We start from the raw sequence: 18,420 nt of genomic DNA on the forward strand, positions 1-18,420 counted from the left end.
AAAAAAAAAAAAAAAAAAAAAAAAAAAAAGCAGAGTTATGGATTAGAAACAAATTACAGGGTTGGAGTGGGGCATGATGCTTGACGAGTGGTCAGGGAGGATCTCTCTGAGGACCAGATATTTGATCGGAGACCTGAAGAAGAAGGAAGAGCCTGGAAAGATGTAGGAAAAGTTCCAGGCAGATGGAGCAGCAAGGGCAAAGGCCCTGGGGCAGGAAGAACTTGGTAGGGTCAAGGACTAGGAGAAAGGGAGCATAGCTGTAGGATGATTCAGCAAGGCTAGGAGGTCTGTCCTGGATGATTCAGCAAGCCTGGCTGGTCTGTTCTGGATGACTCAGCAAGCCTGGCTGGTCTGTTCTCGTTTTAGAACCCAGGAACTTTTTCTTTTGCTCCAGGCTGCCTCAGAGACATGCATCCCTGCCATACACAACAATGTGTGCACATTATCACATATGCACACACATGCGCATGCTGCATGCTGACCCACAACTAAGGACTGGACCAGCCATGGTAGTCTAAAACACTAACATTTTTCTCTAGTGGCTTGTGGGCTAAGCAGGGGGCCTGGTGTCACCTTAGCATTGCCTTCCAGAAGCTCTGGGCCAAAGAAAGATTGAATGGCAGGAAGAGAGAAATGGCTTAGTAAGGAGGGGAGCCGGGCTTGGGTGGCCTGTGTGGGTGAGAGATGCAGGGACATGATAGAGATGTGACAGCCCATGACACATCCCTTCTGGGGAAGTGAGGGAGCCTGGAGGACCCAGAAGCCGAGGGAGTAGAGACGGTTCTCAGAAGCGCTGGGCCTCCGAACTCGCCGCAGCCCCCACTCAGCCGACACGCCTTGCCTCCTCTCACCTCCGCTGGTTCACCTTGGAGATGGGACTCTCATTGCCCACAGGCGCGGCTGGGGTGGTACCGACTGTGAGAGAGCTCCTCTTCCACATCTGCCTTTGTGGCTGGAAAATTCAGAAAGTTTCATCCACTGGAATAAGAGAAATACATATGAAAGCTGCGGGAAGGTACTTTCATTTTACAGAATCAGATTGGTAAAAATAAAAAACTGTGATAACACCCGGTGCTGTTGCAGTTCTGGGGAAACAGGTACTCACATGCTTTGCTGGCAGGAGTAGATTGATAACAATCTCTATAGAGGAGGAGTTGGAGATCTCTATTAAAAGTGCAAATGCACAAACTTTTGACTTAGAAATTCTGCTTCTAGGTCAGGTGCGGTGGCTCACACCTGCAATCCCAGCACTTTGGGAGGTTGAGGCAGGCAGATCACCTAAGGTCTGGAGTTTAAGACTAGCTGACCAACATGGAGAAAACCCATCTCTACTAAAAGTACAGAATTAGTCAGGTGTGGTGGCGGGTGCCTGTAATCCTAGCTACTTGGAGGCTGAGGCAGGAGAAGCACTTGAACCTGGGAGGCAGGTGAGCCGAGATCGCATGATTGCACTCCAGTCTGGACAACAAGAGTGAAACTCCGTCTCAAAACAAAACAAAACAAAAAAGAAAGGAATTCTGCTTCTAGGAAATTAGCACAGAACTCCTCTCCACACCCCCATGTATGAGCATTGAAGCATTGTTTGTTATAGCAAAAGGCTGGAAATAATTAAATGTTCATTGACAAGGGATGGTTTAAATAAAGCAGTGCATTCCTAACCATGGAATAGGACCAAGCTGTAAAAACTGACCGGGCAGGTCCTTCTGGACTGACACGGAAGATTCCACAAGATAAATTGATACATAGGAAGGGGAAAAAAGCCATCTGAAGGACATGGAGTGTGCTCCCATCTGTGTAAAAAGGTGACAATAAACAGTCATATCTTATGACTTGAAGGAAACCCAAGAAAATGGCTTGACCCCAGGAAGACGAACTAGGAGCTGGGGATAGGAATGGGAGGGAGACTTCTCAAGTATTACCCTTCTGTGACTTTGAATTTTGAGCTAAAATATTTAAATAAATTATTAATATAATTAATATGATACAATTAATAATTAATATTGAATAAAATAAAATATTTAAAAATCTGCTCTCCGGTTGCGGTGGCTCACACCTGTAATCCCAGCATTTTGGGATGCCAAGGTGGATGGATTACCTGAGGTCGGGAGCTTGAGACCAGCCTGGCCAACATGGAGAAACCCCGTCTCTACTAAAAATACAAAAAAATTAGCCTGGCTTGGTGGCGCATGCCTGTAATCCCAGCTACTTAGGAGGCTGAGGCAGAAGATTGCTTGAACATGGGAGGCAGAGGTTGCAGTGAGCCGAGATCATGCCATTGCACTCCAGCCTGGGCAATAGAAGTGAAACTCCGTCTCAAAAAATAAAAATAAAAAATAAAATCTGTCTGCTCAAAGTGCCATGCTCCTACACACTCCTTGCCCTCAGCTAAGTTCTGTCCCAGTGGAACTCCCCCTGGAAGAAAGACTCTGTCTGCCAAGAGAGCAGGCCTGGGTGTCAGTCCTGGTTCCATCACTGACCTTAAGTGTGACCTCAGGCAAGACACCCCCACCTCTGACTTCTACTCGACAATGCTCCCCAACCCTGACATTCTGCCTCTCCTGCCTGAGGAGCAGGGGGGCAGGCACAGGGTCTTCTTGCTCTATAAATTCATCCAGTTCACCTAAACTGAATTACCTACTCTGGGCAAGAGTCTGGGTTTGTCCATTTCTTGCCCTCTGCGTCCCTCCCATTCCAGTGTCTGGCATGGGAGTTGGTACCCTACAGGGGTTCTGGGCAGACTTCTTAGCTTAGGAAAGAGGAATAGATGATGGATCAGATGCACGGTAAGGATGGACAGGCACACGACACAAGGTGATTGAATAGATTCATGAGTGAGTCTTTAAGACAATCTCCTTCACTCAATCCTAGGCCCTCCCCACAGCTACCATCCTATTTTTTCTCCCCTTTGCAGCAAAGGTCTTTGAGAAAATTGTCTATACTCACTGTTTTTAATTCCTCTTCTCTCCCTCTCTCCCTCTGAAACAGCGTCTGCTCTCCTGTCCAGGCTGGAGTGTAGTGACGTGATCATGGCTCACTGAAGCCTCAACCTCCTGGGCTCAAACGATCTTCCCACCTCAGCCTCCCGAGTAGCTGGGACTACAGGCATGCACTACCACGTCTGGCTAATTTTTGCATTTTTTGTAGAGACTGGGTTTTGCACTGTTGCCCAGGCTGGTTTCAAACTCCCAGGCTCAAGCAATCCATCCATCTCAACCTCCCAAAGTGCTGGGACTGCAGACAGGAGCCACCATGCCTGGCCTTCTTGTCTCTTAAGTCCATTCCAATCATGCTTCTACCTGTCATTTCCCCAGTTGAAGCTGCTCTTGTCGAGGTCACCACATTGCTAAATCCAGTGCCCAGTGCTCATTCTTCATCTTCTTAACAGCTCAACAGTTTTGACACAGCTGACCGCTCCCTGCTCCTTGAGGTATTTCTCTTCACTTGCTGGCGAGGCCTCCACTCTCTGATGGCTTTCCTCCTTCCCAGGCCTGCTGCTTCTCCCCTTCCTGTTGGGGCAGTCGGGACTTGGTCCCTGGAGCTCTCATCCATTTTCACGTCCATGACTCCCAACTCTGTATCCTTAGCCGAGACCTCTCCCCTGAACTCCAGCCCATACATTCAAATACTTACCTGATGTCTCCTCAAGGATGTCTAAAAGCCATCACAGATTCCACAGAACCAAAATAGAATCTGGGCTTCCCTCAAACACCTTGATCCATCTCATTTGATGGCAGTTCCATATCTGTTGCTGTTCAGGCCAAGAAAAGTTGGCAGCACCTTGTCACCTCCTTTTCCCTCACACTCCACATCTAGACCATCAGCAATCCTGTTGGCTCCACCTTTAAAATACACCCAGAATCCGGGCCGGGCATGGTGGTTCACGCCTGTAATCCCAGCACTTTGGGAGGCTGAGGCGGGCGGATCACAAGGTCAGGAGTTTGAGATCAGCCTGGCCAACATGGTGAAAACCTGTCTCTACTAAAAATACAAAAATTAGCAGGGCATGGTGGTGGGTGCCTGTAATCCCAGCTACTCAGGAGGCTGAGGCAGGAGAATCGCTTGAACCTGGAAGGCAGAGGTTGCAGTAAGCCGAGATCTCACCACTGCACTCCAGCCTAGGTGACAGAGCAAAACTCCATCTCAAAAAAAAAATCCTACATAGATGGAAGAGGAATGAATAGATGGGTGGAGGAATTTAATTCCTTCAGCTACTATTTACTCACCACTTGCCATGTGCCAGGCATTGTATGAGGTGCTAGAGACACACTGGTGAGCCACACAGGCAAGCTGGCTGTCCTAAGGGAGCCTGCAGTTCAGTGAGGGAGGCAGACAGTAAACAAATAACAAATACATTTATAATTCCAATTACAATAAGGGTTCCCGGCTGGGCACGGTGGTTTACGCCTGTAATCCCAGCACTTTGGGAGGCCAAGGTGGGCAGATCACCTGAGGTTGGAAGCTCAAGACCATCCTGACCAACATGGATAAACCCTGTCTCTACTAAAACTACAAAATTAGATGGGTATGGTGGAGCATGCCTGTAATCCCAGCTACTCAGGAGGCTGAGGCAGAAGAATCACTTGAATTGCAGAGGTGGAGGTTGCAGTGAGCCGAGATTGCGCCACTGCACTCCAGCCTGAGCAATAAAAGTAAAACTCCGCCTCAAAAAAAAAAAGTATTCTGGTGAAAAGAACAGGATGCTCTGGGAGAGAATAACATGGATATGCGATGGAAAAATGGACAATAAACTGGTAGATGGAGAGGGGTAGGACCTGGCTTTAGGCCTGGAGCTGCTTTACAAAGGCCTGGCGGGCCGCATGTACCATCCCACATTGCCAGACCAGCTCTGCCCTCAGAGACTATCCCCTCTCTGCCCTGACTCAGCACCTGCCTGGCCTAGCCCCAGTGGTCCTGCCTGACTCCACCTCCAGCCCCCACCCTGCTGAGTCAGAGTCAGGCTGGTCAGGGGGCTGCTCCACATTCAGTCCAGCCCATTGACCTTCCTTGATCTGGGCAGGGAGGTGTGGGGAGCTGGCTAGAGGGGAGGGGAGCAGGTGCCAAGCTCTTGATGCCTGTGCCTGAGCACTGCCCTGTTAAGACTAGAGAGAGAATCTATGGCCAGGATATCTGGGTTTAGAGTTGGGGTTTTTCTGGGGCCTGGGGTCACACATAATGGATTAGAACTAAATCTGTCTCCAGGATTATAACTAATTCAGGAGCTAGAATTCAAATTTAGTTTATGGGTCATGTGGGGAAAAGGTGGCTGCCCAATCAATGACCAAGACAGCGTTCGATTTGGGGCTTGGCTCAGGGGTGAGCTGTGGCTAACGCTCAGGGCTTAATGATCAGGGCTCAGACCACGTTCAAGGTTTCAGGCCAGAGTGCAGCTGAAGTGCAAAGTCAGGCAATAAGGTTCAGCCTAGGACCTGAGTCAAGGATCTGGGCTCAGTCAGTGTCCACAGCACTGGCTTCATCTCGTCTTCTTCTTCAGGAGAGGAGCCAGGTGGTGGGGTGGATCTGAATGCCCTCAGGAGCAACTTCCAGCTCAAGTTCCATCACCCAGGCAGCCTAACCCCTCTCAGCACTGGCCCCAAAGCCTTCCTCCATCTCTCAGCTTCCTCCATCACTCCCTGACAGCCCGTCCTGGCTCAGTGTTCCTCACAAGGCCAAACAGTCCTCACTCTGGCATCCCAGGGGACAGGGTAGGGGTGGGGTCTATGGGACAGGGCTCTGTGCCTGACCCAGGAGGGTGCCTTGCGCAAGGTTTTCTGATGCAACTGGCTGAGTGCTTCCACGCTCCACCCTCCACACCCTCCCCGCCCCATCCCAAAGGTTTTCTCAGAAAGGGAAGGGCTGGGCAGTGACTGGGACTGGACATACATAATCTCCTTCCTTCTCTGGCCTCTGATAATACATACATAATCCCTTTCCTTCTCTGGCTTCAGGACCTGAAGTCAAAAGGAAGTTAGGAAGGAAGGCAGGAAGGAAGATCTGGTGACTCAGCACTGATTCTAGCATTGGGAGCTGGCAGATCTGGGGCTCCCTTCTCCTCCAGCTGAAAGGCAAGAAAGAGAATCAGGATCCCTGGAAGTTTGGAGATTCTAACCCCTTACACACACAAAGCAGCAATTATGTGGCTGAGCCCAGGGAAAGACCTGTAGCTGTCCAAGGGCAGAGGCAAGGTCAGAACCAGGCCAGCTGTCTTCAGCCCATGGCTACGATCTAGTTCTTTCCATCACACAGAGGGAGAGGACCCTTCACCCTTGAAGAGGGCATGGAATTTCCCCAAGAACCTCCCATCAATCTTGCTGAGGCTCCTGAAATGGTGGAATGACGAGGACTTTGGAACCACAAAGACCAGGTTTAAATCCCAGGCTGGACGCAGGGGCTCATGACTGTAATCCCAGGCATGAGGATTACATGCATGAGGATTACTTTGGAGGCTAACACAGGCAGATCACTTGTGGTCTGGAGTCTGAGACCAGCATGGCCAACATGGTAAAACCCCGTCTCTACCAAAAATACAAAAATTAGCCAGGCATGGTGGCGCATGCCTGTAACCTGAGCTACTCAGGTGGCTGAAGCGTGAGAATCGCTTGAACCTGGGAGGCAGAGGTTGCAGTAAGCTGAGATCACGCCACTGCACTCCAGCCTAGATGAGAGTCTCAAAACAAAAAACAAAAACACCCCACTGGCTTGCTGTGTAACCCCGAGCAGGTTACTTTCACTCTTTGACAGCGGATTTGCTCACTTGCAAAGTGGGCGTAAATTCACCCTTAGCTCACAGAGCTGTGGTGAGGCTGACATGAGGAAGCACTGGAAGGCACAGCCTAGACATGGGCCACTCTCAGGAAGTGAGTCCCCACCTTCCCCTTCATCCTCAGCTCTCAAGAGGTGTGTTTGCTGGGGGAGGGGGTGCAGTAATTTTGGCGCCTTGGAAATAATAATAGCCACTCACTCTCCGGTGCTTTTGTGCTGGGAACGCTCCTAAGTGGTGAACTTGACCTCTATTAACCCATTGAAACCTCCTTTCAATCCAAGTTCCCAGGCCAGGCATGGTGGCGCGTGCCCGTAGTCCCAGCTACTCAGGAAGCTGAGGCAGGAGGATCACTTGAGCCTGGGAGGTTGAGGCTAGAGTGAGTCATGATCACCCCACCACACTCCAGCCTGGGTGACAGAGCGAGACTCTCTCTCTCAAAAAAAAAAATCCCTATCACAATAAGCAGTTCAGTAACCCTACAGGAGAACACTATCATCAATCCTGTTTTATAGATAGGGCCGTGGGTCTCAGAGTAGCTAAGCGACTTGTCCAAGGCAGTGGACAAGAGACCACATGATTTTGAGCCAGGCCAACTGGCTCTGCATCCCACTGTCCCCCACTCCTTAGGCTGATGATGTCACTGCTCTGAGACCTGGTTTACTCAGCTGTCTCCAGGGATGAAAACAGCAGCTTCATGGGGAAGTTTGAGGATGACATGAGTTGACATAAGGGAGGTCTCCACACAGGGCCATGCTCCACCCATGGGCACGAGAATAGCCTTTCTCAGGAGGAATCCCAGGCCCCCACTGAGGCCACTGCCAGGCTAGCCTTCCTGCCTGACCTGAGGCCCAGCCTACATGATCTGGGTGGTAGGAGCCGATAGAGAAGGGAGGTGCCCAGTCTCCTAGATAAGGGCTCCCAAAGAGGAGCATAAGCCTGGCCATTTACTTATTTTATATATATATGCATATGTATGTACTTGTGTGTGTGTACATATGTGTGTATATATATATATATAGAGAGAGAGAGAGAGAGTGGAGTCTTGCTCTGTCACCCAGGCTGGAGTGCAATGGCACGATCTCAGCTCACTGCAACCTTCGCCTCCCAGGTTTAAGCAATTGTCCTGCCTCAACCTCCCGAGTAGCTGGGAACACAGGTACAAGCCACCACACCCAGCTAATTTTTTGTATTTTTTTAGTAGAGAGGGGGTTTCACCATGTTAGCCAGGCTAGTCTCGATCTCCTGACCTCATGATCCCCCCACCTCAGCCTCCCAAAGTGCTGGGATTACAGGCATGAGCCACCGCAACTGGCATTTTTTATATTAGCTCCATAATTTTTTTTTTTTTTTAGACAGAGCATTACTCTGTCCCCAGGTTGAAGTGCAGTGGTGTGATCTCGGTTCACTGCAACCTCTGCCTCCATGGGTTCAAGCAATTCTCATGCCTCAGCCTCCTGAGTAGCTGGAACTACATGCACCACCATGCCTGGCTAATTTTTGTATTTTTAGTGGAGATGGGTTTTCACCATGTTGGCCAGGCTGATCTCGAACTCCTGATCTCAGGTGATCTGCCCACCTCAGCTTCCCAAAGTGCTGGGATTACAGGCATGAACCACCGTGCCCGGCCTCAACCAGCTCATTTTTAAAAACTTAGATAAGTTTATTCAACATGGAAATTTTAAATCACTGACCTCAAATAGAATACTATGATTTGACATAAAGAAGAGGTAAGCATAAAATTAGCAAGAAAAGCAGAACAAGGTTATTCCATTTTAGCTAAATCCTGTTTCTTCCTGAAGGCTCCAAGCTGAGCTCTGCTCTCTCATTCTTAACAACAGAGGCGTTAAAAACATAGAAGCTGTTAAATGAGACTTTCTTCCTGAGTCCTTGGAGAAAGAGGAAGAAAATTGAAAGGGAATAAGTGCATCACAATTATGATTCAATGTTATTTCATACAGCGTCTGGAGACCCTAAAGCCCTCTGGCAATCTGCCATTGTTTTACATAGTATATTTCAGAAAACACTGACCTACTCCAACTTTCTCTTCTTATTTTACAGAAATTTGAGCCAGGTGTGGTGGCTCATGCCTGTAATCCCAGAATTTTGGGAGGCCGAGGTGGGCAGATCACCTGAGGTTGGGAGTTCGAGACCAGCCTAATCAACACGGAGAAACCCCATCTCTACTAAAAACACAAAATTAGCCGGGTGTAGTGGTGTGCTCCTGTAATCCCAGCTACTCAGGAAGGCTGAGGCATGAGAGTTGCTTGAACTTGGTAGGCAGAAGTTGCGTTGAGCTGAGATCTTGCCACTGCACTCCAGCCTGGACAACAAGAGCAAAACTCCATCTCAAAAAACAACAACAACAACAAAACAAAAAAGAAATTTGAGGAACCCCCAAAGGTAGGTGACTTGTCCGCAATCTCACAGGCTTCAGCCAGACCTGGAATGAAACCAGAAGTTCTAAGGCATCGTGTCACTTTTGCGGGGGAAAATGCATGAAAATGAAAAGTTTCAAGGACACCTGTGGTGGAATGTTAGGCATATGGCAGTCACTAGGAACACCTAGGTGGAAGGGAAGGAGGCAGGCATGGCTCATGTCATTGCTATGGGCTCCACATCCTCTCATTCCTCCGGGCTCAGCCCTCTGAACTCCTCATCCCAGGGCTGGGGCTCAGAGACGGAATTCATCAGAACTACAGCAAAGAGGCCGGGCTCCGTGGCTCATGCCTATAATCCCAGCACTTTAGGAGGCTGAGGTGGGTGGATCATTTGTCAAGAGTTCAAGACCGGCTTGGCCAATGTGGTGAAACCCTGTCTCTACTAAAAATACAAAAAAATTAGTTGGGTATGATAGTGCACACCTGTAATCCCAGCTACTCAGGAAGCTGAGGCAGGAGAATTGCTCGAACCTGGGAGGTGAAGGTTGCGGTGAGCTGAGATCAAGTGCCACTTCTCTAGCCTGGGCAGCAGAGCAAGACACTGTCTTAAAAAAAAAAAAAAAACTACAGCAAAGAGAAAAGCAGCCTTCTGGGCTCAGAAAACTGAGTAGAAAGATGATGAGCCTAGAGAGAAAGAAATTCATAAAAGCCTGGCTCTCTCTCCGGAAAAGAGCACATTTTTGCATTTAATTTTGAGGTGTTGGTCACCATTTTTTTTCTCACTTCTAAACAAATACTTATATAGCATTTTTATTCCAGGCACTTCACAAATATTGTCCTTTAATTCTCATGCAAACCAATGAGAATTATTGGACTATTGTTATCCCCGTTTTACAGATGAGGAAGCTGAAGTACAAAGAGCTGAAGTAACTTGCCCAAAATAGCTGTGGTTTTAAACCCAGGAAATGTGGTTTACTATGACACAAGGCAGCCCCAATGCATTTAATCCTATGACTGCACTGCAAGGGAGGTATAATTAATTCCATTTTATAGATGCCGACCCCGAGGTTCGAGGCTATTTGGTGTTTATGGTGTAGATCTAGGAGTCAAACTCCAGCCTACCTAGACTCTTCACCTCTGCTGTATTCCTGGACCATGAGTTAGGAATTCTTGGTCCAGGATCATAATGCTCAATATGGTAGTGGTTTGTATTGTTGTTTTTTGTTTGTTTGTTTTTGAGACAGCGTTTTGCTCTTGTTGCCCAGGCTGGAGTGCAATGGTGCATCTCAGCTCACTGCAACCTCTGCCTCCCAGGCTCAAGCACTTCTCCTGCCGCAGCCTCCCAAGTAGCTGGGATTATAGGCATGCACCACCATGCCCAGCTAATTTTGTATTTTTAGTAGAGACAGAGTTTCTCCATGTTGGCCAGGCTGGTCTCAAACTCCCAATCTCCGGCAATCCACCTGCCTCGGCCTCCCAAAGTGCTGAGATTACAGGCGTGAGCCACCAATCCCAGCGGGAGTGGTTGTAGTCTGTTTTCTGTTGCTTATAATAGAATGCCTGAAACGGAACAATTTTTAAAGAAAAGTAATTTATTCCTTACCACTATGGAGGATGGGAAGTCCAAGATTGAGGGGGCATATCTGGCGAGTGCCTTGTTCCTGGTGGGGACTCTCTCAAGACACTGGAGTTGGCACAGGGCATCACATGGCAAGGGACTGGGCATGCTAACATGCTATGCTTGGGTCTCTCTTCCTCTTGTTATAAAGCCACCAGTTCTCCTCCAGTGATAGCCCATAAATCCATTAATCCATGAGTGGATTCGTCCATTGATGAGGGCAGAGGCTTCATGATCCAATCACCTCTTAAAGTTTCCAGCCTCTCAATACTGCTGGATTAAGTTTCCAGCATATGACATTTGGGGACACATTTAAACCAGATCAGTAGCCTTTTGTTACATGTGGTTACTGAGCCTGTCGTGCATGGCTAGTGTGGCTGGTGTGACTGAGAATTTTTAATTTTACTGAATATTTTATTTATTTATTTTTTTGAGATGGATTCTCACTCTGTTGAGAGTGCAGTGTTGCAATCTCAGCTCACTGCAACCTCTGCCTCCCGGGGTCAAATGAGTCTCCTGCCTCAGCCTCCCGATAGCTGGGGTTACAGGTGCATGCCACCATGCCCAGCTAATTTTTGTATTTTTAGTAGAAACAGGGTTTCACCAAGTTAGCTAGGCTGGTCTCGAACTCCTGACCTCAGATGATCTGCCCGTCTCAGCCTCCCAAAGTGCTGGGATTACAAGCATGAGCCATCGCACCCCGCCAGAAATCAGTCTTATACAATCAGCTGGGTTGTCTTGGGTAGGTGTCTTATCTTGACTCTTTTTGTCTACAGAATGGAAGTGACTTGCTGTTTTTCTTTGTACTCTTTACCCCTTCTCTTCCCTCAGCTTCTAGTTTAAACATCACCTTTCTCATAAGCCCTGCTGAAAATGGCCATCCTCAGTCATGACAGAAAACAAATCTTTCCTGTTTTATTCAAGAAAATGCATGATGCAATCTATTTTACATAATCATGGTTTCAATTTCACTTTCCTGATAATGGTCTATCTCTCCACTGATTTATAAGATTTTGAGAGCGGGGATGGGTCAGTCTGGTCACTGCTGAGTCCCCAGCATTTATAATAGACGGTGACAGCCGCGCACAGTGGCTTGCACCTGTAATCCCAGCACGTTGGGAGGCTAAGGTGGGCGGATCACGAGGTCAGGAGATCAAGATCATCCTGGTTAACTCTGTGAAACCTCGTCTCTACTAAAAATACAAAAATATTAGCCAGGTGTGGTTGTGGGCACCTGTAGTCTCAGCTACTCGGGAGGCTGAGGCAGGAGAATCACTTGAACCCAGGAGGCAGAGGTTGCAGTGAGCCAAGATTGCAACACTGCACTCCAGCCTGGGCGACAAAGAGAGACTCTGTCTCACAAAAAAAAATAAAAAATAAAAAAACAGAGGGTGACACAGCACAAAACAATGTTAGGTATGTGCAAACAAACCCAGCACACCTTCAGAGGGGTCATCAGGAAACTACCCTCCCGTCTTTCTTCACCCCTTACAGCTGTGGGATCTTCCTAACCATCTTGGTTTCCCAGGATTGAAAATGAGTTTATTCACCCCTCCCCAGCAGGGGAGTTGCCAGGGTTAAATGAGATCCCAGAATACCCTGGTATGCCCTGAAGGCTCTGGGACACAGGTGAACTGGTCCCCAGGGATTTGGACACAGGAAAACAAATATGACTCCGCCCTGCTTCCCGTCCAGCCTCTGCCTAGAGGAACTATTTATTTATTTATTTATTTATTTATTTTTGACACAGAATCTCACTGTCACCCAAGCTGGAGTGCAATGGCACAATCATGGTTCACTGCAACCTTGAACTCCTGGGCTCCTGCCTCAGCTTCCCGAGCAGCTGGGACCACAAGCTTGCACCACCAGGCCCACTCTTTTTTTCCCTTTGTAAAGATAGGGTCTTACTATGTTGCCTGGGCTGTTCTTAAACTCCTGGCCTCAAGCAATCCTCCTGCCTTGGCCTCCCAAAATGCTAGGATTACAGACATGACCCAGCTTGTTCAGCTGAGGAGTTATTTTTTGACACTGGTGAATTCAGATCAAAAGGAATTTCTTTTTTCTTTTTGAGACGGAGTCTTGCTCTGTCACCCAGGCTGGAATGCAATGGCACGATCTTGGCTCACTGCAACCTCTACCTCACAGGTTCAAGAGATTCTCCTGCCTCAGCCTCCCAAGTAATGGTGGCATGTGCCACCATGTCCGGCTAACTTTTTGTATTTTTAAAAAATTTAGCCAGGATCAAGCGTCTTGATCTCCTGACCTCTTTGGGAGGCCTGCCTCAGCCTCCCAAAGTGCTGGGATTACAGGCCTCTAAGTCACTGCACCTGGCCTAAAAGGGATTTCTAAGAAAGATACTGGGCCCAGCACTTTGGTAGGCTGAGGTGGGCAGATCACCTGAGGTTGGGAGTTCGAGACCAGCCTGACCAACATGGAGAAATCCCATCTCTACTAAAAATACAAAATTAGCCGGGTGTAGTGGGGCATGCCTATAATCCCAGCTACTCGGGAGGCTGACGCAGGAGGATCACTTGAACCCAGGAGGCAGAGGTTGTGGTGAGCCAAGATTTTGCAAAGCAAGTAACACCAAGTCCTCCCAGGCCTCGGGTGCAAGTATATGAAAGGCTCCTTTTCCTGTCTGTCTCCAGTGTTTACACTATTGAGCATCTGCTGTGTGCCACGCACTGTTCTAAGCGTCTTACACGTATTAAATTATTTAACCCTTACAAAAACTTTATGAAGTGAGTGCAATTATGAGCCCATTTCTTAGAGAAGGAAATTGAGGCAGGGTTTTAGGTAGCTTTTCTAGGGTAGCACTGTGGGTTGGAAAGGAGGTGAAGGAAACACTTAGGCCAGCTGGCTCTAGGGACTCTTCATCACTAGGCCGGACTGCCTGTAGCAAAGGAACGCAGAGAAGCTCACAAGACCTCAGGCCTCACCAGGGTGCCACGCTGGTGTTTTTTTTTTTTTTTTTTTTTTTTTGTTTTTTTTTTTTTTTTTTTTTTTGAGACGCAGTTTCACTCTTGTTGCCCAAGCTGGAGTGCAATATGGTCTGATCTCCGCTCACCGCCACCTCCGCCTCCCGGGTTCAAATGATTATTCTGCCTCAGCCTCCCGAGCAGCTGGGATTACAGGCATGTGCCCTCACACCTTGCTAATTTTGTATTTTTAGTAGAGACGGGGTTTCTCCATGTTGGTCAGACTGGTCTGCAACTCCCTACCTTAGGTGATCCACCAGCGTTGGCTTTCCAAAGTGCTGGGATTACCAGCGTGAGCCACTGCGCCCAGCGGCCACACTGGTTCTTTTGAGCCCAGAGTCAGCTCTTAGGTCCCTAAGCCTTCCCGAAGTTTCTGGACCACTTGCCCATAGCTGGGCCTCAGGCTGGCTCGCAGTAGAACCTGGAGAATGGAGATTCCCGCCTGTCCACTTCTCCTAAAGGTTTTCTAAGACAGTGGTGGGAACGTGCTTTATAAACGGGGAAGCACCCGGACATTAGTCACTGTTTGCTCTTTTTCTGAAGCTCCATCCTGAGAAGGAAGAATATTCTTGGGGAAACTGAGGTTCAGAAAAGCAATTTTTTTTTTTCCCAAGGTGATAGGGAGAGTCCGTGTCCGGTGTCTGCACTGAGACCAGACACCCCTAGTGGGCCGGCGACGGTGGGGTCCCCGGGTCCAGCGGCCGGGGCGAACGGGAGAGGCCCGGGCGGAGCACGCCCTGGTGGTGACCTGGAGAGGCGGGGCGCGGGGGATGGTGCAATCCCGGGCCTGAGGGCATCAGACGGGCGGCTGATTAGCTCAAGTTTACATCACCCGGGCCGGGAGCTGGGCGCGCACAAGACTCGCAGCGGAAGTGGCGGCGGCTCAGCACGCGTCCGCTGCTGGGACTGGGGCCCGGGCTGGAGCTGGACCGGGATCCCGAGCTCGGCAGCAGCGCAGCAGGCCCGGCCCACCTGCGGGTGCCCTGGAGGCCCTGAGCACCGGCGGCGCCAGGACCCACGCGGGACGCCTGGACAAGGTACTCGGCGGGGGGCGAACAGTGGACTCGCCCGGAGGCTGGGGGGTTGGAAGGGGGCGCTGGGAGGCTCTGGGCATCTGCGTGTTGCTGCATGTTACACACACACACCTTTAACAGACCCTGCTGTCCGGGGACCTCCGGGGCCGAACCCTCCCCCGGGCCTCAGGCGACGCGGCCCAGTGGGCGTGGGGTAGCCCGAGTTGGGTTGGGGAAGCCGGGGACGGAGCGCTCCGGCTGTCACCCCTAGCGGAGGGTTTGTGGGGGTCTGCTTTGCGTAAGTGTGGGACAGGGGAGTCGTGTGGTGAGGTGAGGGGCTGGTGGGGGGCACTGGAGGACTCTGTGGGGGTGTTGGGGGCTCTGCGGGGCTCCGCGTGAGCCTGTAAGGGAGAGTTCTGGGTGAGGGTGGGTCCCGGAGACCTGTGCCTCCGAGGATGGTGAGAGCTGTGTGGAAGACTGGGCACTTGGTGGCAGGGGTTGGCGGTGCAAGGGACACCGCCGGGACAGGGCTGGGGTGCCCGGGGAGCGAGCCGCGGACGGAGCGAGGGGTGCAGGAGTCCAGCGAGTGGGAGTGAGGGCGCGGCGCGGGATGCGGGGCCGGGCAGGGCCGCTGGTTCTCCCTGCTGCGTGGCTCCTGGTTTGCAGGAGAACGGTGCGCGTGTGTAAGTGGTGTGTGCTGTGCCTGTAGACCAGGGAGGGCGGGGGACGAGAGCCACTTCCCTCCCTCTGCCTCACCCCCCTCCTGTCCCAGGGCCGCCCTTCAATTTCCAATGAACCTCCTGACCGCGACACCCGCCGCCTTTCACTTTGGTTCCCAGGGGAGGGGCCTGGCTGCATAGGGGGTGGGGGTTACGGGGGGCGGGGAAGGGAAGTGCGGGGCGAGGTGAAGGTGCGAGGGTGTGGCCTTGCTTGTGTAGACTTTGTGATAGGTGGAAGGGCTGTGTGTGTGTGTGTGTGTGTCACTTAATGTCTGTCTGCCCTGGATGTGATTGTCGCTGGCTGGCTTAGACACAGTGTCTCAGGAATGTGTGCACACCTGTCAGCCCTGAGTTTGTGTATGTGTGCTTGATGTAACCCGCCCTCATTTCCCTGGGTCCTCAGTGTGGCAGGGAACAGCAAGAGGTAGATATTAGGGGCTGTTTTCATTCCACAGCACAGATTCTATTCTGCAGTGTGGTCTGCAAAATGCCTTGCCCAAGATTTATAGACACAGTTACCACATCTGTCCACATCTGGGTGGAGCTTATCCCAGGCCCCACCAGACTCTGAGGGATGGCTGGGCCAAGGCAGCCTGGAGTACTGATGTGGCGCAGGCCAGAGGGGCTGCAGGCAGTCTCCTGCTGCACAGGGCACAAAGCGTGTGCACAGCCAGGTGTCATCCTGCAGGGCTCCGAACAGTCTTGAGACTTAAGGAGTGTCATCCCCACCTCGTACCTGGGGAGCTTTCTAAGACTCCCAAGGATGGTACTAAAGCATCTTGCTGTGAAGAACAAGAGGATGAGTGCTAATAGTGAACACTTCCTCACACCTACCCTGCAGCAGGTTCATGCTAAGCTCTTCATTGGTGTTTTCATTTTATCATTACTAAAAACCTGGGGAGAGAGATCCAAGATGGCTGATCACTAGCAGCTCGGGATTGTAGCTCCCAGTGAAAGTGTAGAGAACGAGAGGATGCCACACTTTCAGATGAATTTTTGTTGCTGACGCACCAGGAGATTCCCAGCGGAGGAGCCCCACAGGTCGCCAGCGCGACTCTTGTGGCCGGCGAGGCGGTTTTGCCGCTGCCTTGGGGCGGTGGTTCTTGGTGCAGTCAGAAAAGCACCATCAATCCTAACGCTGCTGTTTTGGCCGGCGCAGTAGGTTGCTCAGATTTTAGCGCTGGGAATCAACAAGTTGGACATCCACTCAGAAACCCAATTATAAAGACGGTAATTATAAAGACCACAGATGGATAAATTTATAACGAAGGGAAGAAAACAGCCTAAAAAGGCTGAGAATACCCAAAATCAGAATGCCTCTCCCTCTACAGGGGATCATAGTTCCTCATCAGCAATGGAACAAGGTCTGATGGAGAACGAGTGTGTTCCATTAACAGAAGAAGGCTTCAAAAGGTGGGTGATAAGAAACTTCTGTGAATTAAAAGAAGTTGTTCTAACTCAATGCAAAGAAACTAAGAACTTTGAAAAAAGGTTTGATGAAATGTTAACAAGAATACACAATTTGGAGAGGAATATAAGTGAATTAATGGAGCTGAAAAACACAACACGAGAACTTCACGAACTATGCACAAGTTTTAACAGCCAAATCGATCAAGCAGAAGAAAAGATATCAGAAGTCAAAGACGAACTTAATGAAATAAAACAAGATGACAAGATTAGAGAAAAAAGCATAAAAAGGAACGAGCAAAGTCTCCAAGAAATATGGGACTATGCGAAAAGACCTAATCTACGCTTGATAGGTGTACCCGAATGTGACGAAGAGAATCAATCCAAGCTGGAAAATATGCTTCAGGATATTATTCAGGAAAACTTTCCCAACCTAGCAAGGCAGGACAATATTCAACTCCAGGAAATACAGAGAACACCACAAAAATATTCCTCAAGAAGACCAACCTCAAGGCACATAATCGCCAGATTCACTAGGGTTGAAATGAAAGAGAAAATACTGAGGGCAGCCAGAGAGAAAGGTCAGGTTACCTATAAAGGGAAGCCTATCAGACTCACAGCAGATCTCTCAGCAGAAACCCTACAAGCTAGAAGAGAGTGGGGGCCAATATTCAACATCCTTAAAGAAAAGAACTTTCAACCCGGAATTTTACATCCAGCCAAACTAAGCTTCATAAGCAAAGGAAAAATAAAATCTTTTGTGAACAAGCAGACACTCAGAGATTTCATCACCACCAGGCCTGCTTTACAAAGAGCTTCTGAAAGAACTACACATAGAAAGGAACAACCAGTATCAGCCTTCCTAAAAAATACCAAAAAGTAAAGAGCATCAACATAATCAAGAATTTACATCAACTAATAGGCAAAACAGCCAGCTAACATTAAATGGCAGTATTAAACTCATATATATTATTATTCATTCTAAATTTAAATCGACTAAATCCCCCAATCCAAAGACACAGACAGGTAAAAAAAGCCAAAACCCATCGGTATGCTGCATCCAGACCCATCTCACATGCAAGGATACACAAAGACTCAAAACAAAGGGATGGAGAAAGATTTACCAACTAAATGGAGAGCAAAAATAAATAAATAAATAAATAAAAAGCAGGATTTGCTTTAAAGCAACAAAGATCAAAAGAAGCAAAGAAGGATATTACATAACGATAAAAGGATCAATGCAACAAGAAGAGCTAAAGATCCTAAATATATACGCACCCAATACAGGAATACCCAGATATATAAGACTTATAACAAGACTTAGACTCCCACACAATAATAGTGGGAGACTTCAACATCAATATTAGACAGATCAATTAGACAGAAAATTAACAACGATATCCGGGATTTGAACTCAGATCCAGAACAAGTAAACTTGATTAACATTTATAGAACTCTCCACTTTAAATACACAGAATATACACTCTTATCAGTACCACATCACACCTATTTACAGGTTTAAATGAAATATTGGTTGGCTGCTTGTT

The 18,420-nt window shown here is 49.0% G+C and overlaps 1 protein-coding gene across 1 annotated transcript in view; it reads left to right on the forward strand.

Annotated features, from left to right (window-relative positions):
• The first annotated feature begins 14,495 nt into the window (after positions 1-14,495).
• Positions 14,496-18,420, forward strand: part of TRIB3 (tribbles pseudokinase 3) — a 20,724-nt gene continuing 16,799 nt past the window's right edge. The window contains exon 1 of the mRNA XM_017515162.1: positions 14,496-14,771. The gene's annotated coding sequence lies outside the window, so the exon portion shown is untranslated. The remainder of the gene's footprint in view (positions 14,772-18,420) is intronic.

Source organism: Cebus imitator, unplaced genomic scaffold, assembly GCF_001604975.1.
Source record: "Cebus imitator isolate Cc_AM_T3 unplaced genomic scaffold, Cebus_imitator-1.0 Scaffold18, whole genome shotgun sequence".
NCBI classification, from domain to species: domain Eukaryota; kingdom Metazoa; phylum Chordata; class Mammalia; order Primates; family Cebidae; genus Cebus; species Cebus imitator.